Raw genomic sequence first — 12,742 nt, forward strand, 5'->3', positions numbered from 1 at the left:
CCCGAAACTCTCGCAATCTCTCTCTCTCTCTCTCTTTCTCTCTCGCTTCCTCGCACCTTACCTCCGAAACCCGCACTACGCAAAACCCCTACCTCCCACAACTCTCTCTCCCCGCGCGGCTGCTGGAAGGAACATATTCCCCCCGACTAATTACTTTCATCCCTCTGTTTGTTCTCGTGCCGCCCAACTACTTCCCCTCCCCCCCCCCCAGTCACCCCCTCGTCCAACCGTCGAGGCGACTCGGTGCGCGCGCGCGAAACTTTGTAAGTTTTCGACCCCCCCAGAACCCCCGCGCGGCAAGAAAACGACGGTGATTAATCGCGACAAATTCGCGAGGACAGCGCGAGCGCCTCTGGCGGACGGCGGCTGAAATACTGTTTCGCGCGCGCCCGGGGCATAAATCACTCCCGTCCTCGGCTTCCACCCCCCCCCCCCTTATCACCAACACAACCTTTTCTCTCTCTCACTCTCTCTGTAACCTTTGAATATATACACTGTATAGAAGTCGCCAGCCCAGGTTAAAATTTCTAACACGGTTTTGAGGTAGTTGGTTAATTCACCGCCGCAATCGCCACCATCTCTAGGGGCATCGACTTGTGGTGGTCCCTAGCGGACAAGTGTCGAACTCTTCAAATACCCCTTCCCCCTCCCCGTTGAACGACCTTGAGCTGCAGTGAATGATGGGTGGGGGGTGCGGGGGAATGACAGCGGGCGACAGCGCTGCGCTCTAACGTGTAAATAACAACCTAAGATGATACAGGGCGTTACGGCAGCGCACTGCAGCGGTGAAGTTCCCAAGCTGCTCATCATACGCTTCTGAAAAACGTAGAGTGAATCCTATCCACTCGCGACTTCTATACAGTATATATATTCAAAGCTGTAACGCAGCGAGCTCCGCCCAACTTGGAGGGGATTAGCATTGTCACGGGTATCACCAAAGGAATAGGAAACCACAACTAGGCAGGAAAGAACGGACGCGAGTGCGTCAGAAAATTAAGGTGCCCTAGTGGAATTCGTAAATACGACAATTTATTAACAGGTGTATTATCGCAGACGAGAGTATCTTCATCTCGTTCTCGAACTGACATCGATCGTTACAAAGCTGTGTACCCACCCCTGCGTGGTGGGGGGTTGAATACCAGGCTAGAACAGAATGAATGGTCTCGTACGTTTGGGGGGAACGATAGCCAGACTTCCTTTCCCGGCGAATCGGCGCGCAGCCGATGACGCCCGACCGCTTCCGAAGAAGCCCTTACTTACCACCAGCCGCAGCGTTCAAAGCCCCCGCGCTATCTCTGTGTTGCGCGGGCGGCATCCACAGACAAGTTAGGGGCACTGACGATTCTGAGTGTGTGCGAAGGTACACGCGTTACAGCATCTTAAATAATTATTTTTTCCTTATTTTGCTCTTGCACATGATTTTAAAAATAATTTATGATATAATCACAATTATTGATATGTAACATCGTAGGCTCTCCGTAGCGAGATTAGAACGTGGGACGGAAATGTGTAACAAAAACAACCACGGTGCTGCCAATCTGTGGCGGGGATGGCGTGAACCGGAAGTTCACAAAGACAAATGGGAAATTTTTGTATCATTAACTGTTTGATGAATATCAAGAAGATGTGCAGTGTTTTAATGAAAATTATGTAAAAATACATTAATTTTTTTTTGTAATTTAGCTAGAAGAATAAGTATACTAGCTAGCAAAAAAACTGCACTTAGCTAATTTGGTTATCCTTTCCGGACCTTGTTTTAATTTCACCCACTCGTAACAATAAATTCACAAGAATCATTTTAGAGTATTAACAAAACTTAAAAAAAAATAAAGTTTATGCAGCGCATTTATTGTTTACCCTGTTTACAACGTGACACACAGAATAAATGCGCATAACTTCATTTCGGAACGGCCTTACCCAATTTTTTTTTCTTTCAATTTTTTTTCTTCTGTCGATGGGAATGGAATTTTGTTGATTATGGGGGTGGGGGAGGGGGAGGGGTAATAACTCTCACCCCTCTGCGTACGCCACTGTACACAGAACTCTGAATTCTGAACGTGGCGTAATTTATACGTAGATCCGTTAACCTGGAACTACGAATAAACGCTTCGTTTGAGTTGCATTTTTTTTTTCGTCGGGGGGGGGGGGGGGGGAACTCCTTGGCGAAGCATTTGACGCGCTTCGCCAGTCAAACGGGCCGGTTCACCCACGGCCGGAGAAACTGCTACCAGGCATTCCAGGGCAGAAGGTCGTTAACTTGGGCCGCTACCTCGGCGCGCCGTCTGTAGGTTACCAAGGAGACCCTAGGATCGCACGTTGGTCAGGGGGAAGGTAGGGCCGGGGGGGGGGGGGAAGGTGGACAAATGACGTCCGGAACTAACAAGGTTCGACGCGGCAATCTGTACCTTAGCGGCGGGCGGTCCGTGGCCGGAGTTGATTAACACGTGATGCCTGGAAAAGGGTTGGGGGGGGGGGGGGGAAAGGGGTGGGAGACTAAAAACAACAAACGCAGAAAATTTATATAGACGCAAACGAAGGCGGATCTCCGCAGTAAAAAAAAAATAATAATAAGGGTGTTGTCTGTAAAGTCGGTTTACGGACGATAAATTTTACGTGATAAAAGTCATAAGAAAACTTTGATGAAAAATTGCAAACTTTATTAATTTTCAAATATTATGAACAGTTTTTTGCAAATTTAGATTTAAATAATTTGTTGTAAATATATAATCACGAACACTTAGTTGAAAAAAAAAGCCCGCCTTAACCTGTTTGATATTGTAGAAGATTTTCTCGCACGTTGGTTGGCACGCTCGGCTCAGGCGGAACGTGACAATTTTTTTCGTGCGTGCAGCCCCGGCGTTCATCGATTTATAAGACGTTATGACGTCAAAAAAAAAGTTCCTATGTTTCTTGTACAACTTCCAGAATAATAACGAATATTTTTTTTTCTGAGAAAAAAAACTTGATTTGCCATTGAAGCACTGAAATGTTAAATACTACATATTTCATTAAAAAAAAAAAAATCAAACCATTTATACACTTGCATCCAGGGACGGGAATATTTGTTTTGGTCGAGGGGGGGAGGAGGAAAGTATAGTTTTCGCATCGCTAATTGCGTCATGATCGTTCGATATACGTGTTTTCCACAGCTGGTAAAAATTGACAGCAAAGTTACTAAATGAAGAGATGAAATAGTGAACTAATAAAATAGCTCGTGTGCGAATCAGACCCGGTTGTTTCCAACGCAAGCCTGGCTCACCTTTTGGTTTATTTCATACGCATGCCGTTACAATTGCTAAAGGGCAATTCTTATGTACATCTGGATATATAACCACTGTGTGTGTATATACACACATACATAGACACCATTCACATCGTGTTGGCAATATATGTGCACACACCAAGAGCAACCTGCTCAAAACTGAATTGGGGGGGGGGAGGGAAGATGGGGGTTTAGATTCAACCTATTCATGACAGAGGAGGGTCCATAGTACCTACCATACATTAATAAACAATATTATTTATTTATTTGACTTCTGTTTGGCACATTTAAAGCGTGTATGCCTTCTCTTACACTAAACCATGAGGCATCAACAACATAAGTATAATACATTATACCCAGGAACCAAAAATGAAATTACATACTAACCAACTAAAAATCATTGCAATTAATGATGAATCAGCTACCAATTTAACATCTAAGTTTATTACTGACATAAGCAATATAAAATATTGTATTAAATACGAAGATATTAAATTATAATTAAATACTAACCTAAAACATATTTAAAATATTTCAAATAGAAAAACACATCAAAATGTAATTAAAATTCGTATTGTGATACTGTCATTATCTTTTTCTCTCAAACTTACATTTATTCTGCATTCCTTCGGTTACGTGTTTGTGAATTTAGAGAGGCAATTTTTTTAATAACTTTTTTTTAATATCTTGGGAAGATCGTTGGGGTATAGTATGCTGGTCGAAATTGTTTCGGAGGCAAGATGCATTAACTGGGAAGGATTTCGAAACTAACAATAAAAAGGAAGAAAATTAGTTATTAAAAAAATTTGGAATATTAGTTTGCGAGGATTAGTTAAAAAAATAGCCAGTCATAGGGACTGACAGCAGAAGTGAAAACTTAAATTTAGTTTTTAAATATGTAATATGACATTTCTACGCCAAAAGTACGTAAGAAAATGATTTTGGTATTTCCTATATCAGTACGATGTCAGCATGATGTAATTTATCCTGACATTTTTTAGTCACAACAGGTGTCAGTGGTATGTAAAAATTACTAAAACTTCATTACCTAGCTATGACTTACCAGTGATGTCAGACCTAGGTCATGTATTCACGTAGTCAAATTAACTTCACTTACTGTTATTACAGCATGTCGGTGACGCGAACCCATAAGTTTTGCCCCTACCCAAAAATCGCTCAACGCTGCTTAAGAAGTTTTCACTTCAAAAATATTTTCAACTGTTCCTTTTTCACTTTTCGGAAGGAGGTAAAACAAAGGGGTGGAGTAGATTTCTCTCCCCCCGCCCCCTTCCTTTACCTATTGATACACCTTTACAACATGCAATCTCGGTACACGGCATTTAGTGGGGGTAATCGCGTGAATGGAACGGAATTCACACGGGACGGAATTGTCACCACGGGGTGCTGCCATCTGTAGCGGATGGGTCGAACCGAAGTTCACAAAGCCAAACGGAAACTTTACAGTATTGTCACGACTTTATAATTTGGGGATAACTGGGTTCGTAAGGGCTATAGCCCAATTAATTTTCGTTACAGTTTTATTTATTACTAATATTTACATCAGTAATAAATAATCTCCTCGAGGAACTCTCGCCTCACTCGACATCGCGAGACACTGTCGCCCAAAAACTCATCACGTGGGGGCCGGCGTCCCTGCTTAAGTGGTCTGTGGCGCCCTTATCGAACCGACGAGAGCAGCTGTGACGAGTCGCGTCCTCCCGGGCCACCCCCCCATGCCCGAAGCGTCGAGAATATCGTCGCTCGCTCCACGGGGCGGCCAGCGGAATTCCCAAGGCCGCTCAGCGGTGGATGAACGGCGCCGAGGCAGGACGATGTGCGGGGAGCGGAGAGGGGAAAGGGAGGTAGCGACGACCCTTTTGATCCGGCCAGGCGCGCGTGGCATGCCTTACGTGGCCGTGCAGGGTCGCCAGCCAGCTCCGAAAATGGCATCGCGGTCTGGTCTCTTCGTGTTCGTAACGTTATCAACTGTTTAATGAATTCTAACAAGATGGACAGTACTTTAAAATTCATCGTAGAAAATCAGGTCCTAAGCCGGGGTTTAGTTTTTTTTTTTTTTTTTTTCGATAGTCGACGTAGCTGCCGCTACAAATCATTCTAGCAGAGGGCGTGGAAACTACGTGCGATTCGGCGTCAGTAAAAAAAAAAGTAGCTGTAAACGCAATCATGCGTACATTCACCAAGCTCAAGGCATTTTTTTGAAGAACGCTACGTTTGATTTCGTGTGCCAAGTTTTCTTATTCCAAGTGTGTTTTGCAAACATGCTGGGAACACTTGAATATCGCTCGTTGCCGAGGTTTAGTTGCTACTGAAAGACTCGCTCGCACGTGTTTTTTTTTTATGTGTTTCTTCGCTAAAAAAAAAAAAGATCGAATTAGCAAACAAAAAAAAATTCCTTCGAGGCGGCAGGCGTGAGGCGAAAGTTTCAAGGATCGAAACGGGAGCTGAAAACTTTCCGCTTCCACCTCGGGGAAGGGTTGTGGGAAGAAAGGGGGGGGAGAGAGAGAAGGGGTGGACCGGTCGCCGACATCGTTTATCACGAGGTCCTTTCCAACCCCCCCCCCCCTCCATTTTTAGCTCCTTCGTCCTTCCGAGTCCTGACGCCGGCCGCCGGTGACGCTACCACCTCTCCGCGACAAACAAGACTCCGGGTTGAGTGCTGGGAGAAAAACGAGCGTCCACGCCGCCACTCCGAAACACCCGCGCCACTCGAGTAGAGAGAGTGAGAGAGAGAGAGAGAGAGAGAGAGAGAGAGAGAGAGAGAAACAAAAAAGGGTGAGTGGGTGGGCACAGAAATAAAATTTTAACAACAAAAAAATGGGGTGCGTTGCAGCCAAGCGCTTTACAAGTGAAACTTCATAGTTTTAAGAGCAGTTCCGACTCTTCCACAAGGGAATATTTTACGTGATAACGTCATAAGAAAACATTGATGAAAAATTGCATAGCCTACTTTTTAATTTTCAAATATTATTTACAGTTTTTGCAAATTTAATTTGAATAATTTGTTTAAATAAAATCACGAACAATTAGTTAAAAAGCTCGCCTTAGTCCTGTTTGATGTTATAGAAGTATTTTCTCGCCACGGTGGTTGGCCGGTTCTTGCACGCTCGGCTCAGGCGGAACGTGACAATGAGTCATGCTTTTTCGTGCGTGCGTGCGTGCGTACAGCTGGCGTTCATCGATTTATAAGACGTTATCACGTCAAAAAAAATGGGTGTGTTGCAGCCAAGAGCTTTACAAGTGAAACTTAATAGTTAAGAGCAGTTCCGTCTCTTCCACAAAGGGCATTTGTGGTTCGAGCCCAACATTCTCCCAAAAAAAACTATCATTAAACGTAAATAAAAATTAATAAATGTTTTCACATTATTATTTTTTTTACTTTTTAAAAGAGCACCAGCATGGCCTAAGATGTCCCTGGATAAGAGGGATGGGAAATATTTAAGGTGCTCTAAATATTTTAAATACACGTAGTAATCATGCGTTGAAAATGGACATTTATTTACTAGTGTCTGTCCATGTCTTCAATCTAAGAATGACCTATGAGTTTATGATTTACGTATCAGCGACTTAATCAACAAAACCTAGTATCTCCAATATTGTGAATTTTTTTTTTACAGTTTTGCGTTAAGTTCCTTACAATTATTTTCTGCGTGACCTCTCCAAGTGTTATAACCCGAGAAATTTGTCTATGAAAACAATTCCCATACAGCAAACCTCTTAACAACCGTAAAAGGTCCATGGAAGTATTACATTCCTAGAAAATACAGCATCAATTGTTGTACCCAACCTGGTAGTTGGGGTATAAAGTTAAATGTACGAATCAGTAACAATTTTTCCGCAAGAATAAATCAATTGTAGAAACTTTAAATAAAATAAAAAAATATGGCAGTTTCAATCTAGCAGTTAAGTAAACTGAAGAGTAGACAAACACAAGCAGCGTTACGAGAATTCCGTAGCATCGCTGCTGCGTCTTTTCTACCTCTCCCCTGCCGTCTCCCCTTCAGGCCGTTAAAACCAGCATACAGCATGCTCCGCTACGTACCTATCCCCCCTCCCCTTTTGACCGTCTTCCCATTTGACCATCTTCCCATTTGACCGTCTTCCCATTTGACCGTCTTCCCATTTGACCGTCTTCCCATTTGACCGTCTTCCCATTTGACCGTCTTCCCATTTGACCGTCTTCCCATTTGACCGTCTTCCCATTTGACCGTCTTCCCATTTGACCGTCTTCCCATTTGACCGTCTTCCCATTTGACCGTCTTCCCATTTGACCGTCTTCCCATTTGACCGTCTTCCCATTTGACCGTCTTCCCATTTGACCGTCTTCCCATTTGACCGCTGGCGCATGCGTTGGAGTGGCTTCGCCGCTGACGCACTCTACTCCTCTACCGGTTCCCCCACCACGCCCCTAACTATTCCCCTCGTGAGATCGGAATTTTCGTAACGCCCGACAACTGTAGCTCCCTCAGCAAAGATGTTTCACTTAAAAAAAAAAAAATCAGACTTTATGATTTATTACTGGTGTTAGTATTTTTTTTTTTTCCTTTCCTTCCCCTCTTCCTTTCAGTATACTTCACGTACTTTCGTTTCTAGTGAACACAGTAACGATGGTGTGTAGAAAAAGGAGGGTGGGGAAAACCCCTAGAGTACTTTCCCGGCAACATTAATCACACCTTCGCGTTTATGAGCGGCTCGGAATGAGCGATGCAGTTATAATGGAGGGAGCTATTATTGCTGTCGGCTCGTAGCATGGTCAGACTAGGAGCATGTGCCGCTAACCCTACACCCCCCCCCCCCCTCCTCCTCCAGCAAAACATTTTTTCTTCACAAATAAATTACGCGCGCACCGCAGCAGTAGTCGGGTGATAAATGGACGGTTAGGGACACGCTATCGAATGCAAAGTATCGATTCTGTACTCATGAGTATTTCAGAAAGAAAATTTATCGGAACAAGGTGTATCGAGGGTCGTTACCACAACGCCGACTGTACCACAACGCCGACTGTACCACAACGCCGACTGTACCACAACGCCGACTGTACCACAACGCCGACTGTACCACAACGCCGACTGTACCACAACGCCGACTGTACCACAACGCCGAATTACCACAACGCCGAATTACCACAACGCCGAATTACCACAACGCCGAATTACCACAACGCCGAATTACCACAACGCCGAATTACCACAACCCCGACTGTACCACAACCCCGACTGTACCACAACCCCGACTGTACCACAACCCCGACTGTACCACAACCCCGACTGTACCACAACCCCGACTGTACCACAACCCCGACTGTACCACAACCCCGACTGTACCACAACCCCGACTGTACCACAACCCCGACTGTACCACAACCCCGACTGTACCACAACCCCGACTGTACCACAACCCCGACTGTACCACAACCCCGACTGTACCACAACCCCGACTGTACCACAACCCCGACTGTACCACAACGCTGAATTACCACAACGCCGACAGCTAGAAAACTGCTGTGTACCACAACGCCGAAATAACAACTGAATGAATTTGTGTGTGTTTCTTAAATGTACCTTAACGCCGAAATACCACAATCAAACCTAACCTTACTTAACCTAACCTAGCGTAATATAACTTAACCTAGCCTAACCTAGCCTAACCTAGCCTAACCTAACCTAACCTAACCTAGTCTAACCTAACCTAACCTAACCTTTGTGGCAGTCCTGCAATGACATTTTTCGGCGTTAGTGTATTACGGCGTTAGTGTATTACGGCGTTAGTGTATTACGGCGTTGTGGTAATTCGGCGTTGTGGTACACAGCAGCAGTTTTCTAGCTGTCGGCGTTGTGGTGCGTCCCCGTGTATCGATTCCTTGAGCTACCTTTACTATTCACCGGATACTTTTTTTAAATTTGAATTTTCACGTCGAATAGTAAGCAGTGAAGCTTGGTGCTGTTTGTTTTTCTGGAAATTTTGAATCAAATACTTGAGTACGGGAATCAAAACGACAAATTAACGAGACAAGCGAACGTAACATCAAATGGCGGAGAAATGAAGATAAAGGTGTGATGAAAGTCTTTTGAGTGCTTTCAATAATATTTTCCGAACTATTCATGCCATTTCAGTCTTCTAAAACGAAATGCAAATTAAAAAAAATTAAAAAAAAAAAGAACTACACATCGGCCATCAGCGTATAACCGAATGCTTTTCGTAAACAAACAACACTCGAATAACACGAGTAGTTTTCAGATCACTTTTTTTTAGGTGAAAACTTCTATGGGATAATCTTTGGTTCGGACAGGGAGTAAATCCACGTAAGTCGTCATCGACATGGTCACGTGACGTGTTAACGATAACACTATATCTGTTCCTATTAGTGTAACTCATTGCGCTTTTTAAATCTTAAGTGTACGACCACTGCGCAGTAAAAAGTGAGTATAAAATATAATAATATTCTCATATAGATATATAGTTTGAATAAATAAGAAAACTGAGTCTTTGTAGCAATATAACCTAAAAATTAAGAACATAATTATTTATTTTTTAATACCTACAATTACTATGCAATGCGTATTTTATAGTAATTTAGGAATTATTTTACTAACGTGATAAAACAAATTTGTTGTGTGATAATATTTTTTCACTTTGTCGGCCATCCTCATCACTGCTCTGAATTTAAAAAAAAAAAAAAAAAAAAAGCTTTACATACCGTGTGTGTGCTTGGGTAGACAGGGCCTTTAATTATCATTATCCATAATTCACAAAAATGTTACAAATTCATCTTCGCTAGCTAATATTTCAAAAACTATGGACTATATATATATATATATATATATATATATATATATATATATATATATATATATATATATATATATAGAGAGAGAGAGAGAGAGAGAGAGAGAGAGAGAGGGAGAGAGAGGTGAAGCTTGACCACTCCAAAAAAAAGTCTAAAGTTTAACAATTTCAAACGCAAATACAAAAGAATGACCTGAAACGGGACATAACTCTCTCTTAAGTGCAATTTTTTTTTCAAGCCGTGCGGGAAAAAAAAATGTCCACGTCGTCTGTGACGCAGTGTGACAGCTCTCGCTGGGACTGGCTGACGTCAGCTGGTGGAAAGCGATGAAGGCACGTAAAGGAAGTGGTGAAATGGGAAGGGGGGGAAAGAAGATACGTCGAGGTACGACTGGACAGAGAAAGGGGCAGGAATTAAGCCGCCGAGTGGATAACGAGGCAAACGCAAACACTAGATATCCCCCCCCCCCCCAACATTCCCACTTATCCCCACGCCCATCTTCATTTCCCAGCGACCAGGCTGAGCACAGAGGTTTATCGTGGTGGTGGGGGGGGGGGGTTGGTTGGTTGAAGAGTATGGGGCAACAAGACATGGCTATCACGAGCCGGAAAATCCTGGAAGAACTCTTGAGGTGATAAAAACCACGCCATCTCGGACATTAACAGTTTCTGCTGTTATATTCTTCTTCCTCTTCTTCTAGGTTACTCCGTTTAAAAATATCTTGCATGCAAGTAATTTATTTTTATTTATTTATTAATTCATTTAAAATCCAGCCAAACTGTATTTATGTAAACCTTAACAGACAGGCACTACAAAAAAAAAGAAGTCAGGACAAAATGACAAAACACAGGAATTTAAATTATGACATTCAAAGAACTTTAAAAAAAAGTTAAAAAGGGATTAATAATATTTTTTTATTAAGTGACGGCAAAATGAACATAGGAAATAATACACTATGTTTTTTACATGGTTATCAGAGATCCTGCTGAGAAATCTTGGCTGTTATAGAAATGGAAAATGTTTAATTTTATAACACGTAAAATATTCTTTCCCTGAAATGTATCAAATTAAACAGTTTCTAATAACGCGGAAGAGACGTAATGCACAATGAAATTATTATTTTTCTTTAGAATGAGTGCATGTCTACAGACATGTTTTTTACATGGTTATCAGAGATCCTGCTGAGAAATCTTGGCTGTTATAGAAATGGAAAATATTTAATTTTATAACACGTAAAATATTCTTTCCCTGAAATGTATTAAATTGAACAGTTTCTATTATCGCGGAAGAGACGTAATGCACAATAAAATTATTATTTTTCTTTAAAATGAGTGCCTGTCTACAGACATACACACACACAAACCATGACAAAGACAAGGGAACCAGGACATCAGTATAAAAAATTACATGCAGATATAGTAAAATAATAATAAATTTTCATTATATTACTAAAAACAGTTAATTTTTATAAGTTCGCCATAAAAAAAATAATTTTGTCTTATATTCAGATTTTTGTTTAGTAATAGGATCCAGACCTTTTAAACGTGTGTTAGAATTATTTGTACAATTTTTTTTATTAAAATGCATCTTAAGATAATAATTCATCTGAATAAAACATAAATAATAAAACGTCAGCATGGTCTGAATCAACCATTTCTATGTACCCTAGTCAAAGTCCTGAAACAGTAAACCTGGAAACTCCAATTAGAGGTATTTAATGCATAGAAAAATTTCCCATACTTCGAAATGTATTTCTCACCAGAACTGACGAAAAATGCGAAGCTGAGCTATAGTCTGTTTCATGCTTAGATTGCAGTACACAGTAAATGGCGAACACTGTTGCTAGACTGCCACTACTCGTATCTGTTAACATTAAAAGTGCAGAGCTCTTTGGAATACCATCGTTGATCATAATAAGTTGTATTATATTTTTTTTAAAATTAATTATGTCTTGAATTTTTAAAGACCATAAAAAAATGTCTACTGACACTATTATTACAGTTGTAGTCATTCTGACAAAAAAAATTAAATGCTCAAAACCAATTATTATTTCACAAGACAAACTATTTATTTAATAGCAAGGCATTTCAGGAAAGTATGTGAAATGCTGAAACGAGCCTAACTTCTTAAACTTATACGATAAAAACAAAATGTTAACAAAAATAGTTGAAACAAATATGGCGTTATTTAATTATATCTCATTAGAAATAAAAAAATAAATAGAATTCAAATTATCGGGATTACGCTCTTGATGAAATAAATCTCCATAATTATCATTCCAAATTTTCCCTTACAAAATACAATTTTTCCGAATCATAAAAAATATATATATTACGTCACAAAGTTGTGTCTGAAATTTTTGTGTTCTATGGCGTGCATCTGGCAACAGCACACAGAAACAGACAGAGCTAATGGCAGAAATCGTGCATTGGAAAGAGAAAGTAAACGCACCCATTTAGATCCTACATTGCAATCTAACAGCTATAGAACGAAAGGGGAACGTAGAATAAAGTAACGAGCCAGACGACTGTAAGAATATTTCCAGATGTTTTTTCGTTACCACTGTTTGTTAACAATTGTGAACTTTTCATTGTGCATATGTTTGTGCGCTTTATGGTTTAGTCTCGTCGTTCAAGTGAACAGCTGAACATCTAGTTTAATTTCACAAGTGGATA

The 12,742-nt window shown here is 41.3% G+C and overlaps 2 protein-coding genes across 4 annotated transcripts in view; one reads left to right on the forward strand and one right to left on the reverse strand.

Annotated features, from left to right (window-relative positions):
* The window catches only part of LOC134541382 (uncharacterized), a 116,249-nt gene that overhangs the window by 53,541 nt on the left and 49,966 nt on the right, over positions 1 to 12,742 (reverse strand). The gene's annotated exons all lie outside the window — the stretch shown is intronic.
* LOC134541289 (probable ATP-dependent RNA helicase DDX28) overlaps positions 1 to 12,742 on the forward strand; it is a 111,950-nt gene that overhangs the window by 17,029 nt on the left and 82,179 nt on the right. The gene's annotated exons all lie outside the window — the stretch shown is intronic.

This window comes from Bacillus rossius, chromosome 18 (genome assembly GCF_032445375.1).
Source record: "Bacillus rossius redtenbacheri isolate Brsri chromosome 18, Brsri_v3, whole genome shotgun sequence".
Classification (NCBI taxonomy): domain Eukaryota; kingdom Metazoa; phylum Arthropoda; class Insecta; order Phasmatodea; family Bacillidae; genus Bacillus; species Bacillus rossius.